Source organism: Meriones unguiculatus, chromosome 21, assembly GCF_030254825.1.
Source record: "Meriones unguiculatus strain TT.TT164.6M chromosome 21, Bangor_MerUng_6.1, whole genome shotgun sequence".
NCBI lineage: Eukaryota > Metazoa > Chordata > Mammalia > Rodentia > Muridae > Meriones > Meriones unguiculatus.
This window is the reverse complement of record NC_083368.1, coordinates 58382534-58399882: the sequence shown is the minus strand read 5'-3', so window position 1 is coordinate 58399882 and position 17349 is coordinate 58382534. Positions and strand designations below refer to the sequence as shown.

General features: G+C 43.8%; 1 protein-coding gene across 17 annotated transcripts in view; it reads right to left on the bottom strand.

Moving 5' to 3' along the window:
- The window catches only part of Mkln1 (muskelin 1), a 284064-nt gene that overhangs the window by 168841 nt on the left and 97874 nt on the right, over positions 1-17349 (bottom strand). For 11 of the 17 annotated variants that reach the window (XM_060374098.1, XM_060374095.1, XM_060374102.1 and 8 more), the window contains one exon: positions 15904-15975. The exons of 3 other annotated variants lie outside the window; for them this stretch is intronic. The gene's annotated coding sequence lies outside the window, so the exon portion shown is untranslated. Of the gene's footprint in view, positions 1-15874; positions 15976-17349 lie in introns of all 17 variants that reach the window. 3 more of the 17 variants (XM_060374104.1, XM_060374109.1, XM_060374099.1) reach the window with 2 other exon arrangements.

Here is a 17349-nt window from a genome sequence, read left to right as displayed (position 1 = left end):
AAAAAAAAATCACCTTTCTACATTGACATTGACAATTCCTATCTAGTGAGACATTGTCTTCTTGCTCTCCCTTTCCTCTGTAAGCACAGCTTCCTTTATTCTCTCAACATAAAACATCTGCTTCAATGTCTCTAAGTCCAACATCTGCACCGTCTTCTAAGTTGCCACTGACTCCTGCTTACTTCCCTGTATATGAGACATTTATTATACTTTCTGTTTTTGCTGTTGCAAACTTGTAGTTTTCGACAGTATTTTGTATTAAGGCTGCTTGCTGAGTCTTTTGGCGTGAGGCTTATTATCATTTATTTATTTGGTGAACTGCCTGGAGGAGACAGCATTTTCCCCTTGGAGTCCAGCATGTGCTGTCACTCTCTGCAGGTACATGTCACATGCAGTCACTCTAGGCTGGTGGTGCTTTGGGGAAATCTGACTGTGTCTGTCCATTCCTTCCCCCTGCTCTGTCCCCCCTTTCCAGTTTTCTGCCTCTAGTGATATGATCCCTGGCTGTTAGGCTCCACTCCTTGCCATTTGATTGTGCTAGTCTTTTCCACAATGCTCTGAAGCACAGATTGCTCCACATTTTGATCCAATGACATGGAAGCATCTTTGCAGTGATTTTTGAGGTCAGTCTCTAAGATTTGTCCTGAGCCCAGAAGGTTCTTCTTGGCTCTTTATTTCCCTGTTTTCTCTAGTAAACTGACCAACCTAGAGCTTAATTCTCTCATGGAGCTACCAGCTTCCTCTTCATTGCTTATTACCCAAGTTTCTACTGTTTTAAGAACTGACCTCAGCATGAGCAGCCTCCACACCCTCCTCCAACCAGAGTTGTCTTCTTTCATCAGTCTGTTCTTACAGTCCTGCTCCTTTCCCCACAGGAAGTCTCCAGGACTCTCCTCTGGGCAGAATCTGTTTCCCACTTCTCTTAGACCAATGACCCTGCTTTACAAAGAGAGCACCGGGTGGGAAAAGTAACCCTTGGTTTTGGTTTTAATTTTCCTTTGTGGAGGTCCTATCACATGCAGCACAGAGTGGATGAAAATGGTCCCCAGTTTACATATCTAAGTGGAGGCTGAGGTAGGAATGCAGTCTTCAACCTTTGGGCTGCAGTTTTTAAAGGATAGGGTGGAATTTAGCACCTACAGCATAGGTGTGTCCAGAATGAGATACTGTAGCCTTGACTGATAAGAGCCCTGACTTCTTGGGCAGATTAGAGCTCATGTCACAACTGCCTAGGTTGGAGGCCAGGAGAGAGAGAGGGAGCAGCTTGTGGTTCAGATGCCATAAACTCCGTCTTACTGAAATTTAGTAAATTTTCTTAAACAAATGGTTATTTGCTATACACCCTTAGAAAACTTTCAAGAGACTTTAGATGATTGTTTTTACAATATCAATATTTTGTTGACAGGGGGCTGCAGAGCTCCTCACAGCATCATTCTAGAAATCGCCTTCTAATAGCTATAAACATTGTCTTGACTGCTAATAATGTTTTCCTGAGCTTCCCTCCAGGGTTCAGGCTCTGATAAATGGAGGTGAATTTGGAAATAAAGTTCTGCTTGATCATCCCAGACCAAATGAAAACTCTATGAACATGCTCTGAGAACTGCACAGAATACCACAGATACTGACCAAAACAAACCAGGAGACCTAGTAATTCCCAGATTTCTTCCTGGTTTTTGAAATGATGGTACATAAAACAGGCCCTCCACTTTGAGTTCTTGGACTGGTTTATTAAAGTCTTTCTTACTAATTTTCCCAAAACATGGGTATGAGATTTAGATTGGATTTTTACAGTAGAACAGCTTTGATCAAATCAACCCTGTTCCTTCTCCTTCCTTCTCCTTTGTTATTAGCACCATTTATCCTTGAGGTGTCTGCTTGAATGTTTGGGATTACTGTTACTTAGGAGCTATGAACTACAGGCTGAGCCTTGGCCTAGATGATCATGATGGTTTAGCATTAATTGTCAGCTTGCAGAGATCTAGAATCACCTGGTAGATGGGCTTCTGGGCATGCCTGTGAGAGGCACTGTTGATTAATTAGATCAATTGAGGTGGGTCCTGGAATGGTAAACTGAGGAAATGGACCTGAGCACATCCTCAATTCTGCTTGTAATTGTTAATGTGGGAGAACCCGAAGTCTTGACTTCCCCACATGATGGCCTGTGCACTTGAACAGTGAGCCAGAATAAGCCCCCGTTCCCTTAAGTGGCTTTTGCCAGGGTATTTTATCACAGCAACAGGATAGGAAGACAATATTCCAAACACATTGACCTTGTTGTTGAATAGCAAAGTCACAAAGCTGTAGGGTTTTAATTTGTGAAAGATTAGGAAATTTTGATTATCTAGTAGTATTTACTGTTCTACATCAAAATAATGTCTCATCCTGTCACCTGATAGACTATGCATCCCAAGTGGTCAGGCTTAAACATATGTAAATATGAGCAACACTAAATGGACGCAGTCTTCTATGCTTCTGTGTATTGTGCACATACATATGCATACATCTATGAATGCATAATAGAGAAGAACAGGCCATGAATTTGAGAGGAAGTGGGGCATGGAAGAAACTGGAGGAGAGAGAGGAAGGGGGATGGAACGTGGGAGGCATTGGAGGTTAGAGGGGAAGGGGTGGAAATTATGTAGATTCAGTATTCACGTATGAAATTATCAAAAAAGTTAAGGTAAAAATACATCTAGTACAGCAGCGAATAACTGCAAATACTGATTATGTAGAAGATAATCTTTGCAATACATGCACACTGCCAGTTAGCCGACCTGAACTGGTGAGCGTGAACTGCTTAATGCAGCTGCCAGTGTTTGCACGGTGGGAAGGCGCACTGTCTGCCCGGCCCTGCTCTTCAGGTGTGCACACAGACAACTGGACTCAGCGGGTTATGAAGAAAATATAAAGAAGATGCCTGAGGACATCTGAGGGGGGTACAAGGATGGATAGTTCAAAACACATTACATACCTGTATGAAATTCCCAAAGACTACATTTAAAATATTATAAAATGTCTCATCGCTCTCTCAAACACTAACTTTTTTTTTTTTGTCACTTAAGTTGAAGCTAGTTCCTAAGCAGTTCTGCCCACAATTATGTCCCACTAACTTTGGAATGAAGTTTTCCTTTATTGAGATCTCTGTAGAGACCCATGACCCTGACCTAATTTATACTGACTTCTTAGCACTGGTAGAAGCCATTCAAATACCTTGCAGATCAAGAAGAGTCACTTAAGAAGTTAATATCAACTTCCTCCCAGAGACCAGGTTTAACAAGTTCAACCCCCTGTACATGGGCCTTTACGGACCCACCTAACCTCACAGCCTTTCAGACAGAACTGACCTAAACAAGCCTAACCCAGTTTCTTACAGCAATGGCCTAAGTGTATCAGTTGTCTCATTGCTGTGACAAAACGCCTGACAGAAACAACTGAAGCAAAGAGTGGCTTCTTTTTGCTTACAGTTCTAACGGGTACAGTCTATACTGACAGGGAACGCATAGCAGCAGGTTCCTGAGGTAGCTGGTCACACTGCCTGCACAGGATGCAGGGAGAGATGGATGCTCGTGTTCAGTTCGCTGTCTCTTTTTTTGTCAGTCTAAGATGACCGCAGCCCATGGAATGCTATCAGCTGCCTTGAAGTTGGATCCTCCCCTCTCAATAAAGCTGATCTAGAGAACCTCTCACAGATACGTTACAGTGATTCTAAATCCCACCAAGCTGACAATTAAGATCAACCATCACACTAAGCATGGTTCTGCCAGCAGAAACTTCAGCACAATCACATTGTTCAGGATCTTTAAGGCATGCTCTACAGTTCATCCCCCATAAGATCACTGCTGTACTGAAGGCCAGGTCCTCAGTGTTGTGGTGATGAGTAGTAGGGCCTAGTGACAAATGACCAGGATATGGGGACTCCACCCATATAAGCAGACTGATGCTGCTTTCATGAATCTCATCTTGCCATGTGACCTCCTCTACATGTACACCCACCATGGTGAAGCTATCTACCGTGACATCCTCAACAAACCAAGCAGATGCCAGCAGCATGCTCTTGAATCCCCAGACTCCTAAGCTAAACAAGCCTTTCTCCATCAGAGTGCCCTGCCTCAGTTATTTTGATATAACAACACAAAATGAATTAATGTAAAGTCTAATGAGGAACTGTTGCTTAACCAAAATAAAATTTTGGAAGTAGATGGTAATGATGGATGCACAAGCATACTTTAAAAAAATGTGCTACTTGGAACCCACCACAGGTATATTCTAAGCACATGCTATACCAATGACCTACATCCCCAGTCTAAGATCATGCATGTGCTTTATGCCATTGAATTGTACACTTAAAACGTCCAATGGAAGACAGGCAGTCATAGCACACACCTTTAATCTCAGCACTTGGGAGGCAGAGGCAGATGGATCTCTTAGTTTGAGACCAGCCTGATCTACAGAGTGATCTGCACAACAGCCAGGACTACACAGAGAAACCCTATCTTGAAAAAAACCAACCAACCAAAAAAAAAATGTCCAATGGTAAACTCCATGTTCTATTTTAACCCAAGCACACTCACATTTACATGCATGCATGCGCTCGCTTGCATACATGTGAGTACACACACACACCACACATTTGAGTTTCATTGCTGCTGGCTTTCTTTTTGCTAGTTTTTGTTTTGAAATAGGGACTCATGCAGCTGCAGCAGCCATTGAATCACTAATCACCTGACTTCTGTCTCCTAAGTCCTGGAAGCTTCTGGCTCTCTGTGTACAGTAGTTCTCAAAATGCTTCCTAATATCCAGTTTGGGGTTTTGCCAGCATCAGTTGTTTTTTTTTTTTTGTTTGTTTGTTTGTTTTGTTTTGTTTTTAAGAGCCAGGCTTAGGCTTCCTGTATATTTTTGTCATCATATGACAAATGAAAAGGAGATTAACTCCCCCAATTGCTGTCTGTATCTCCGACAGCTGGAAGAGATATGTAGCTACTTAAAAGCTCAAGGGTACAGAATGGCTTGGGCTGGGTGTCTGCACATTTAGAGTTAGCCTGCATTGGTGTCTGCTTCCTTGTTCTCATGCTAAGTAGTGGCTAGCAGGATCTTGATTTGTTAGACTTAATCTAGAATTATGACAACAGACCCTCATTAGCTGCCAATAGTTTTGAACATCCTTTCCTGATCAATCCTGCCTTTTTCCGGTTGCTCGCTAGCAGCTTGTGACCCAAGGCTCTGGAATGGATCAACCCGCCTACGCCTGCACACAGCTCTGTGTCTCCATGGAAACAGCTTGTCAGGCCCTGCTTGGCTGCAGGTACTGAAGACCTCTCATTTGCAGCCTGGGTTCCACACAAATTCAGTCTTAGCAGCCTGGCAGGTGTTAGGAGCCCCACCCTCTCTAGCCGCCATGCTCTGGCCTCATCATCAATCTCCTCCGCGCTGCACCAGGGAAGTCCCCAGCTCCACTGACATCCAGGTGGTCCTCAAGGGAGTGGAAGGGTTTCTGCCCTAGGCTCCTCCCAACAGGTCCTCCGTTCTTGCCATCGCCCCTCACCCTCATCCACCAAAGCCTCGAATCTCAGGCCCCACCTGAAGCAACAGACCTGTACCTCTCAGACGATGCTCTCTGCATCCCTGTTGCCTCTGGGGTAGCTTGGACCCTCACCATTTCCTTCTCTAAGTACTGCAACATGCTCCACGCTGGTCCTAGAACTAATGTGCACCAAGTCTCCATCTTTCTTCAGCATGTTGCTATGTTATGTTTTTAAGAAAGGGACTGTAAGATGGGGGCTGGGTGTGGGACACCACTTAGAAAGCAATGACCACACAACAGTGTGAATAGAGTTCACACAACTTACTCCACACTTTATAAACAGCTCGACGACAGGCATTTGCAGGCTCCAAACAAAGATATGACAGACACCCGACAAGATGGAAAGGTCAATCCTGAGTTGATTGTTGCACATTGCATATAGCATGGCATTGTCACACTCTACTCCATAAATATAAGGATTATTATTTGCCAATTAAAATCAGTTACAAATAAGATATTAGAGCCAACATGTCATAACTTGATTATACCTATTATACCAGATTTTTTTCTCCTGTGCACATTAATTTCCACATAATTCTATGCAAAAGGAACATGACTTGAGCACTCCATGAACTGTGAAATATTTGACTCTTGGGCTGGACACTGTGTTATGTGTTACAGAAATAAAACTGATATGAACGGAGTCCTAACTTTAAGTTAACTTGGTACTTCCTTAGGATTCTGATTATGTCTGGTGAGAAAGTCGAAGTCAGAATGAAGCCTATTTTTTTTGAAGCATTCATCTCTTTTTAAAATTTATTAAATAAAAACCTGAAAAATATTATTAATGGGAGATAAAAGGAGTAACTCATAATTTTCCCAATAAACATTTGTATGAAGTTTGTTTGACTGAAAATAAGATTTGGGATAGGGAATGACACTGTGTGGTACATGTGCTAGGTTCAGGCCCTAGAATATGGACACATACACCTCCCTCTCTGTTATGGGCTCCCACTGCCCTCAGATGGACTTCAGACCCTGTAAGACACAAGCAAGATCACACCACTATTGACTGACTTGGCTCACCTCCCAGGCACACCCTCTCTGGCCCTTCTCCCGCACATTCTGACAGCTCTGCTTCTAGCTTCGCCCTGGCCTCTGCAACTTGGCACTGGGGCCTGCTCCTGGCTCCGTGGTGTGTCCTCTTCTTGCCCGTCCTAATTTCTTTTTGTTGTTGGGATAAAATACCTTGACCAAAAAGCAATATATGGGGAGAATTTTTTTTAAGTTACAATTCCAGGGTATAGTCTATCATTGCAAGGGGATTCAAGGCAGAGCCTTGAAGGAGCGGGACATAGTACATCCACAGTTAGAGAAGAGAAAGAATGGGCCCATGCTCACTTACTTATTCCCAGCTCCCTCTGTTTATTCTGTCCAAGACCCAAACCCAAGGAATGGCCCTGCCCACATCCCCCTGATGAATGCACCCAGAAAAAAAATCTGTCTCAGACATGCCCACTGCCTAACCTGGTTGTGTTAATTACTTATTTGAACAGCAAGGAGCAAGCAGAGAAAATGAACTGGAAATGATATGAGTAAATGGTGCTCTCAAAGCCTACCTCAGAACACATATAACCACATCTCCTAAGCCTCTCAACAGCACCGCCAACTGGGGCTAAGTGCTCGGGCATCTGTTTCTATGGAGGAACGCTCCCGTTCAAACCACCACGCTGAGCCAGGAAACCCCTCATTAGGACTCCCTTCTCAGATGGGGTACATTGTGTCCAACTGTCAAAAGCAACCAACAGGCCACTGTTCTGTTCAAGTTCTCACACATTTTGAGCGGCTGTGCTCTCATTTCTACATTTTGAGTTGTGTTGTTGTTTTGTTTTTTAAGTTTAAAGTGTCTCTCATACATTTTCCTACTTGCCATTCTGCTGTTGAGGGCAAGATGCGTGCCTACCTCACACTTGGTGCCCACCACAGCTACTCAGATGCCGCTGCACAAAGGAATGAGTGAAGACCATGGCATAAAATGTCACCCCACACCTGCTGCAGAAGCTTCTTCAGCTGGGGACCTAAACTCTACTCGCCTAGTCCAGCTATAACTTAACCAAATCCCAAGGCACTGCAACATGGGCTGCTGGCCTCCATGTTTGGGGATACTTCTGTATATGGGTCGCTGCCTCAGCTCAGCTCAGGCTACCCCTGGTTGCCTCCTTTTTTGTAAGCCACTGGGGAGGTCTACACTAGCCTGAGGGCTGGGCCCATGTGGTTATGTCAGCAGCTGGAGAGCCATTCCTAAGAGCTGAGACAAGGAGGCAGACTTTCTCCTGGAGTCCTGGGAGATTCCTTTCTTGCTGGTGGTACAATTTCACCCAGGCAACAGTGTCCTAGGGGAATCCAAGATCTGAATCACAGTAAGAGGAGAAAGCAGCAAGCTGTCTCAGGACGGATAAGACATACTGAGCGTCTCCAGGACACAGGGTTGTTTTGTCTTGTTTTATTTTGTTTTGACAAGGGCTCAGGGTTAGCAGTAGTGGTAAGTAGCATATGTTCAGATATCAATCAAAGGGAAGGGGTGAATGAACATGGACCCTTGTCCCACAGAATATAATAGTTGATCTAGGAAAGAAGCCAGAAGTTGAAAGAGGCCTTTCACTAGAGGCAGATGCCCACCCACATGGGCACATGGCGAGGTGTAAGGCAGCACATAGCCTTCGGCCCCATCTACTCACTTTTTCCTAAATCTTCACATCTTTCATCTTCTAGAAATGAGAAACCAACTTTTGGCCACAGATGTAGATGAGATGCAGAAAGAATGGACTTTGTTTCAGTGTAAGCAGGAAGGATGTGGGGAGCAACTGAAGGCATAGCTCCACTTTCTCCACTGAAGTCAGTGAGCAATGCAGCCATTAAATGAGAAAAGGATTGTGAAGGCACTCAGGACTGTGCTGGGCAAATGCATGGGGTTCAATGATAATGGCTTGCCCATCTTATCTTTACTCAGCGGCCCAACCTGGAAGACAGATTTGTGTGCAGAAAGGATAACAGGGGTACCGGGAAGGATGGGGTGCATTCTCTACCTGGATATTTAATAAATTTTGCCATTAGACATTTCTTCCTTTGACTCTATGGATACCCCCAAACCCAGCAGGGACAAATATATATGTATCTATATCTATCTTCAAGCTGATTATATTTCTCAACCCCCAACCCTACCCCTGGCAGTACTGGAGATAAAAAAGTCCATCAAACACCACAGGTGGAGGAGTGGCACCGAATGTCTAGTGAAGCTGAAACAAAAACTGGTCAGTCTAAATGATACTACAACTGCTGCGCTTGTAGCTTAGACAGAGCCTGATAACAAGCACATAACCCGGCTGCTTGGGGGGCTGAGGCGGGATGATGGCTGCGCAAATCTAGCCGCAGCTGTAGAGTGAGTTGAAAGCTAACTTCAGCAACTCAGTGATATCGTTCCAAATAAAGAGCAAAGGGTTAAGGAGATGGCTCCATAGATAGTGCTTGCCTCATCAACATGAAAGTCTGAGTGTGGGTCTCTAGGAGCCACATAAGAAGCCAGGTTCAGCGACATGTGCCTATAATCCCAATGCTGGGAGTGCTGAGACAGGAGGACCCTAGGTCATCCAGTCAAGCCAAATCACTGAGCTCTGGATTCAGTGGAAGCAGAGAGGAAGATACCTGCCATTGACCTCTGCCCTTCTCATGTGTGCAAACACATGTGCACACACATATACATACACAGAAAAAAAACAAAACAAAAAGTAAACAGAGGGTTGGGATGCAGTCAGTGGTAGAGTGTTTACCTAACAGGCAGGAGGCTCCAGGTTCAATCTCCAGTACTGAAAAAGGAGATTATGTATGTGTGACCCTAACAAGCCTGGCTTTCCAATAAAGATGAGAGCAAATGAAGATGAAAGGAGACACCCAGCATCTTGCCTTGGTGCTAGGGTCCCATACTTAGATGGTTAAGAGGAGAATGGGAGAAGTGTACCCTGATGATGCCTAGTGAGGGGTGGTGGAGGACGCCAAAGGCCAGCACAAATCATGGGCTCGTCTACAGAGAGAGCTCTAACGGTCAGTCTCTAACCACCCTGTGAGTCTCAGCACAGCCAGAACTGAGCACAGTACAGAGTCCTTGCAAGTGCCCAATAAATGGTTGGTTGTTTGTGTGCCAAAACCAAACTAAACTGGCATTTGTCAACATCAGTCACCTGTGTCTTGCACGAGGTTCAGTAAAGATGTTGGATTAACATAAGCTCTCAAAGCAAGGTAAGCATGGCGTGTGTTTGTGTTGGCTCAGCACTGTCCCCCATGTACTTCTTTCCGTGCTTACCAGTTCCCCGAGATGTACAGTCTTCTTCAGTACTTCCACACACAAGGTAAAACTGCATTGCAATAGGGGCTTGCTCAGATGAGCAAGAAGAAGAGATTGTTTTTGAGACAGGGGCTCACTCTGTAGTCCAGGAAGGCCTAGAATTCACTGTATAGCCAACGCTACCCTCAAATACACATCACTCTCCTGACTCAGCTTCCTAAATGCTGAAGCTACAGGTGTATGTCACCACCAGGCCTGACTAAATTAACAAGAAAGAAAATTAGTGTCTGCCTACAGGTTAAGTTTACAAACTCCAAAATAAATAAAATAAAAAAATATCGAGGGAAGACTATATTCCCCTTACTATTGTAACAAAGGGCTATCATAAGTCAATAATTAAAAGACAAAAACCCCAGTAGAAAAATCAGTAAAAGATTGCCTTTCCAAATAGTAAGTAGAGATCCCTGTAATAATCAAAGAAATAGTCTTTTGCTGTTCAAGTTCTGACTAAGTGTTCTTAAGCTTCCTGGTAATTTAAGCTAAATGAGACCTCACAGTCAAGGATGAAAATCTATGAAACCTTTTTCTTGTACTAATCCCAAACCCAAATCTTGCAGTGTTAACACCCCACACTGGGAGAGAAGATAGGAAAGAGCCGGCAGCATCAGGAAGAACAGCCCAGCACTGTCTGGGCCTCGCAGACAAATGTCATCAGCTGAGGTGGAGGAACGTGGAGAGCAGGGCCCCTAAGCTGTTCTCAGGGACAGAGTAAGCCTTGCCCCACTTAACGTAGTGCCCCTGGAGTCTCCCTACTCCAGGGGTGGTCCCTGAGCTAGTGGGACCTCCAGGCATTTACAGATGTGCAGAGGAAAGCCTTCCGTCTGGTCTCTTGACCTGGAATCTGCATCTTCGTGGCCTCCGAGGTGAGTGTGTGCACTGACATCACAGAGCAGGGGTAGGGCAGCCAGGTCAGGCCCACTCTGCACAGGTGCTCAGCTAAGAGGCTGGAACACACAGGTGGTCCCTGAGGAGCCCTTCAAAACGAAAGCTCCGGATTTAATGAAAAGTGTCACACAGCCAAGTTGACTGTCCTCACTTTACAAAGGGCTTCAGGATTAATGAATTAATAATGGTGCGAGGAGCTGCTGCTCCGACAAGGGAATTTAGAGCTCTTATTAGCATCGTTTCACTGGGCATCTGTGTAGGCCCAGGAGATATCAGTAGGAATGACTCCATCTCTCATGCACTCCTTCCTGTTCACTTCCACAAGAAGGAAAGCATTGTGGGTTGTACAATCCAGAGAACTGAGATGGGGAAAAAGACCTGAAAGGACTGGAGAACAGAGTAACTGCTACAAACGATCTAAGACACTTACTGCTCTTTCTGGTCTGTCCCTAGAACAGCCCACATACTTTCTCCTGGCATCATCCAAAGGTGTGGGGGGGGGGGTGAGGGAAGGAGGTTGAAAGGAGAGGAAGAAAAGACTAAAAAGAGAAAGGAGGGTAACTTGTGTGGTTTGCTCTCTCTTTGACTCACTATTTGGGAAACAGAGGCAGGCAAATCTCTGTGAATTTGAGGCCATCTTGATATTTTATAGATCAATTTCTGGACTAGCCAGGGCTCAATAATGAAACCTTGTCTAAAAAAAAAAAGGAGGTTCTGTGCGCGCTCATGTATGTGTGTGTGTGACCAAGATTCAATGATCTTTGTGCCATCCTACAAATGGACAGAGGCATGGATGCTAAATCTGGTCACTGACGTCCCTCCAAGGCCACAGTGTTCACACCACCATCTCCATCTTAATTCCATGAGCTGTCTGCCAGTCTGTTCACTGAGCAGACCATCTTGGTAGCAAGGCACGGCACCAGCTTCACGGCTGTCTCTGGATTTGGAGCTGCCAGGAAACCAGTTAGATGCAAGGAAACAAAAGAGAGTCAGTCAGAGGATGGAGAGGCGTTCAGAGCTCAGTGCGGCTAATGAGTGAGGTGACTCACAGGCTGACTCAGCCAGGGAGAACAGGGCGCCTGGGAGAGGGAAGCAGTACGGGGCAGACCTCAGAGGAGCCCTGAGAAACAGATCTAGGAGGGCAGGGACATGGTAGCTTTTGTTTTTTGTTTTTCAGAACTGCTTAGGGCTCTAGAGGGGGGGCAGATTCTCAAACACAGGGAGATGGGGCTGTTTATTCTTCTTTTCCCCAGAAGCTGGTTGTGAATCTATAGCCTTCTGTGCTTAGAGAACTGTGTAGCATCCTCCAGTTACACTGACCTGCTCCAGGGCACAAACTCGAATAGGAATTGTCTTCAGCAGTGAGTTGAATCAGGTAGCCACCCTCTAGTTTTCTCTTACTCTGCAATAGTGGGGGGGCTCTTTTTTTTTAAGAAGTATTTTACATTTGAGAACACTGTGATCCAACCTGTGCTTATAAACACATTAAAATTTGCTCTAAATATATGACTAAGACATCTTCTCTTCTTTAAATGAGGTTCTGAGATGGAAGATTCCAAAGCTACTCATTTTTATGAAGGTTGGCACTTGCCCTGTGGGGGTTGTACCTGAAGTGATATGACTGCCCCTACACAGTACAGCTAGGGCTCCTGAAGATCCCACGTTTGTGACCTGGTTAGTGTAGGGACAGGCTACCTAGGTGACTACTTTTTCTTCATGTGTCAGATAAGCCACATAGGATCAAACCAGTAGCCTCAGCCCATTCAGTCAATGTAAACCCACCACTAGCTAAAAATAACTTTAGCTGATTACATATTTATATGTAATCTGATGGTTGTTGTTTCAAATGTACTTCAGCAGAGCTGTAGGAGCAAAGGCAGGAGGCGTTCTTGGCAGCTCGGCAACCTGTCACCTTTCAGAAACATGGAAAAAGCCACAGAACCTCAGCTTCCCCCTCTCCCCCGCAGACAGTGATGGAGTCGCTGTTGTTAATTTCAGCATTGGCTAACTACTTTTCTGTCACCATCATGTTGCCTGTATTTAGTGCTGGGTGTTTTATAACATTACAACCCCATCTGTCTGATAATTACGAAAGCCCTGGAGAGTATTGAGTGTGCTGATAAGGGGAGGCTTATTCTGATGACGATAAAGATATCGAGGCACCCAATGTGGAGAGAAGTCACCAAAGCTGCCTGTGGGTGAGAAGAAATGGTTCATTCATTTAGACTGGAGATCGAACCCAGGGCCTCTGCCATGCTAGGCTCTATACTGCAGTATTGGGCTCATCCTGAAAACATACAGGAAATCCTGATGGACCTATGCAATCAACAATAATCTACAAAAATGAGGAAAAGCCATCTATGAAATGGAAACACATTTGAATGCCTCATTATGAAACTAGTAACAACACTGACTATCCAGAATCTAAATAAAAGTCAGGTGAGGGCTGAATTGCATGCAAGCACTTAGGTATCAGGTGTGTTCAAAGATACTTCGAAAACTTTGCTAAACACTAAGATGTTTTTGTAGGGTGAAGGCCATTTAGATCCACATAGCCTTCCAGGTCTCCTGTGGGCTGCTAGAGTGGACAGCACTGGGCAGCACTCACCAAGGGCTGCCTTTCCAAATTTTCAGTCTGTATAAACTGGTCGGTCTACTTTGAATGAAGTGACCCAGCTGAACAGAGTGGCAAGACAGGGGACAGCCTAGGCGTAAAGCTTGGAAGGAACCAACTTAGCTTCCCAAACTTAAATCACTCTTGGCAGCGTTGCTTATTAACAGTCTTTGAGAACTCGCTGGCTTGTAAAGCACATACACATTTCTGCACATTTTACTAACTCATGCTTCTTTTCTTTGCACAGTTCTTTACCATAACTTTGTGTGCTTGTGTACATGTCTGCATATCTACATGCATGTGCATGTGTGTGTGGTGGAGGCCAGAGGTTAGTCTTAGGTGCCGTTTCTCAGGAGTTATCCACCTTGACTTTTGAGACAGGGTCTCTCACTGCGATGTGGGGCTTGCCGTTCTGGCTAGAATGGCTAGCGGGCAGTCCCCTGATGCTTCCGTCTCTGCCTCCACATCACTGGGTTTATAAGTGCATGCCTCCACACCTGGTTCTCCATATGGGAGTTAAACACAAAAGGAGCTAAAGTTCAGACAGGATGTGCTTTACAGACTAAGCTATCTCGCTAGCTCCTTACATTTTTTTTTTTTAAGCAATAGTTTGGCAGCCCATTTCCTTACTATGTCATCTAGCCCATCTTTTGCTGGACTCAGAAGGATACTTGTATTAATGTCACTTCTCATGAGTCACTATACATTTTTAATCAAAATAATTAGCAGAAGAAAGTTACAGATTATCTTTAACACTTTAATATATTTCTGTATTTACCTTAAGATTGTGCTGACTAATATCTCTCCCAGAAACAGATCAAAACTCCTATTAGAAAGGCCCACATACCAATTAACTAAGAATGGTTTTTCCTTTATCTCTATTTTGAAGAGGAAAAAAAAATTTTCTAAGCCAGGCAGTGGGGCGCACACCTTTGATCCCAACACTTAGGAGGCAGAGGCAGGTGGATCTCTGAGTTCGAGGCCAGCCTGGTCTACAGACTGAGTTCCAGGACAGCCAGGGCTACACAAAGAAACCCTGTTTTGTAAAAACAAAAAAAGAAAAAAGAAAAAAAAATGTTTCTAAAATTTTATTGGACTGTCACTATGGTCTCTTTTTATTTTATTTTATTTTATTATTTTTTAACATATCCTTGGCCGATTTTTTTTGTTGAAATATCTATGTTTCAACTAGTGATGTTATGTAACAAGGTTTTCTATATCAAAAGTCCTACATCCATAGTTTTTCATGGGTCTTGTTACTTTGAATATGGTGGTCACCATTGTCTTCTATCTCTAAAACTGAGGTAATACCAATGCCAAGTAATATGCATTGCCAATGGAAAGCTTTAGTGAGAGAATATATGGGAAATGCTATGAAGCACCAAGCACTTTTATAGCATTCTTCTAGTGATGAGACTACCCAGAAATAAAAAGGATTGGCTAGTATGCCTGGCATGAATTCATAGACAAGCTCATACCTTATCCTTGAAAGCACCTTTATTTTCAAGAAATTAATTTTAGTTTTAAATAGTTACTAGTTCACACATACACTGACGGGCTGACCCCCAAATGTCTAGATGTTAAAATTGGTCCCGAGGCTGGTCCCGAAGATCCAAAGCTGCAGGATCTCCATGACACAATACAACAACAGGGTATCCAAGAGGAGTCCTGTGAGGATCCAGTATTGATGGTGGAGCAGAAGCCAGAGGCCTCGAACCAGACCAACGACTCACTGCAGTGAACATTTGAAAGTAAAGATGTGTGGACAAAAGGGTCTACTGTGTGACACAACTACAGCTTCCATGGTGGTGTATTTTTATGCTTTGTTTTGTTTACTTTTTTATTTTTGTTTTTTATTTTCTTGTTGGGGAAGAAGTTGCAAGGGCAGAGGTCAGATATGAAGAGATGGGGAGATGAGTGGGATTAGTGTGCATGGTGTGAAACTCGCAAAGAATCAATAAAAAGTTAAATGAAAAAAAAAAAGGATTGGTTCTAAGGCAGTGCTAGTGCAAGGTGGTAAAATCCTTGCCAGATGGGGTCCAGTGGGAGGTCCATGGATCACTGAGGGCATGCCTTCAGAAGGCATTGTGGGACCTTCACCCCCTCTATCTGCTTCCTAGACATGAGGTAGAAAGTTTTGCCCTGTCACTCACTCCTGCCACAGGCCCAAAGACAGGGGGCCAAGTGGAACCTCTACAACCATGAGCCAAAATAAACCTTCTCTCTTTATAAGTTAATTATCTTAGGTATTTTGTTAAAGTGGAGGAAAGCTAAGGCAAGAATGTTATGAAAATCAACAAAGATGTTTAATATAAAAGCACTCAGAAACTCTTAGATGATCCCACATAAAGCCAGGCCATTGCTCTAACGTTCTTTGCTTTCTATCGAAAGCTCTAATTAGCCAAGTACAGACTTGTTAAAACAAGACAGCCTCCACGTTCAGCATGATTTTTACCTCAGCCTTAGGAGTTAGATGCAGCTCACCTTCCCAAGCAGTCCTATTCTTGGCTCTTCTTCATTTGAAAACAAAAAGAGGTCAGTCAGTGAAACACTCTTCTGCAACAGAATGAGATATTTTTAATTATGCATTTTTATAAATAGATAGGAAGAAAATATTTAAATGAATACATGAGGCTTCATTCCCAGTGATGCCACCATCCTCCCTCTGGCCTCATCCTGGTCTCCATGGTTTCCTGCATATCTTTCCTGTGTTTTGTATTTGCAAACAAATAAAAACAGACAATATTTCCCTGTTCATATATGAAGTTTGTTTCATTTTCTACCTCACTTTTTTCAACCTAGTAATACATCTTGAGGATTAGAGATGATGCTCCATGGTAGAGCATTTTTAAAATATGTGCTAGCCCCTGTATTCAATCCATACCACCACAAATCAAAGTAATATCCTTGACTACGTCTTGAGTAGAAGACCTATTGGAAGACACAATCTAAACACGGGACACAGCAACATTGCCTTTTACAAGAACATTTTAAAAATCTTGTCCCACTACTGAAAAAAATATAATTATTGAGGGAAAATATACGTTAACTAGCCTGATTTAACTTTTCTACAATATATACCAAAATATGGTGCATACCACAAATACATAAGACTTACAATAGTCAACCAAGAAAAATACCTGAACATAATAAAAGAAAATAAACAAATAAATAAAATGGAAAAGCTGGCCCTCCTCCCCTCAATCTTATCTTAGTTATATCATCATAGTCAGGGAATCTCAGAATTGCTACTGTAAAGAATTTGTCACTCAGGCATCAAAATCTGCTTCCTTTCTGCTGGGAAATGCATTGTGTCCCCTACCTCACCCTGTGTGCATGTTGTTGGGGCTGCTACTGTTGCTGCTGCTGTTGGGGATCAGCCGCAGGGCCTTGAGCACACACTCAGCCACTGAGCTGCTATCGAAACCAAGGCTGTATTTTAATTTTTCTCTTGGCTGGGTGTGGACACATGATCAGATTCCAGCAGCTGAATATGAGCAGAGTACACGAGCACCACTTCTAGGTCCACCCAAACCCGTAACCCAATACAGCACGTTTTCCTCCACTTGCCAGCAGTCTGGTAATGCTGAGAGTGACCGTGAGCTGCACACTGAAGATGGCAGAATCGCAGAGTAGAAAGCCTGGGGTCCCTGAACGGCTGGTAGGAACAGTACTGCACATCTTGGATATTGTACAGTAAGAGAACCTTCCCATATGTTTGTGCCATGACATCATTTTTTTAGGCAGACTGCAGCAGCTAACATTGTCTTCATTAAAACAGACAGCAAACACCAAGCACCTTTAGTCCACCCTTCTGACTACGTGAATCTCTTCTTGGAATTCTAGATTCTGGGGTCCCCAAAAGAACTTTCACTCAATTATGAGCTCCTTGTCAGCAGTGACCATCATTTATGCTCATCTCCTTAGTGC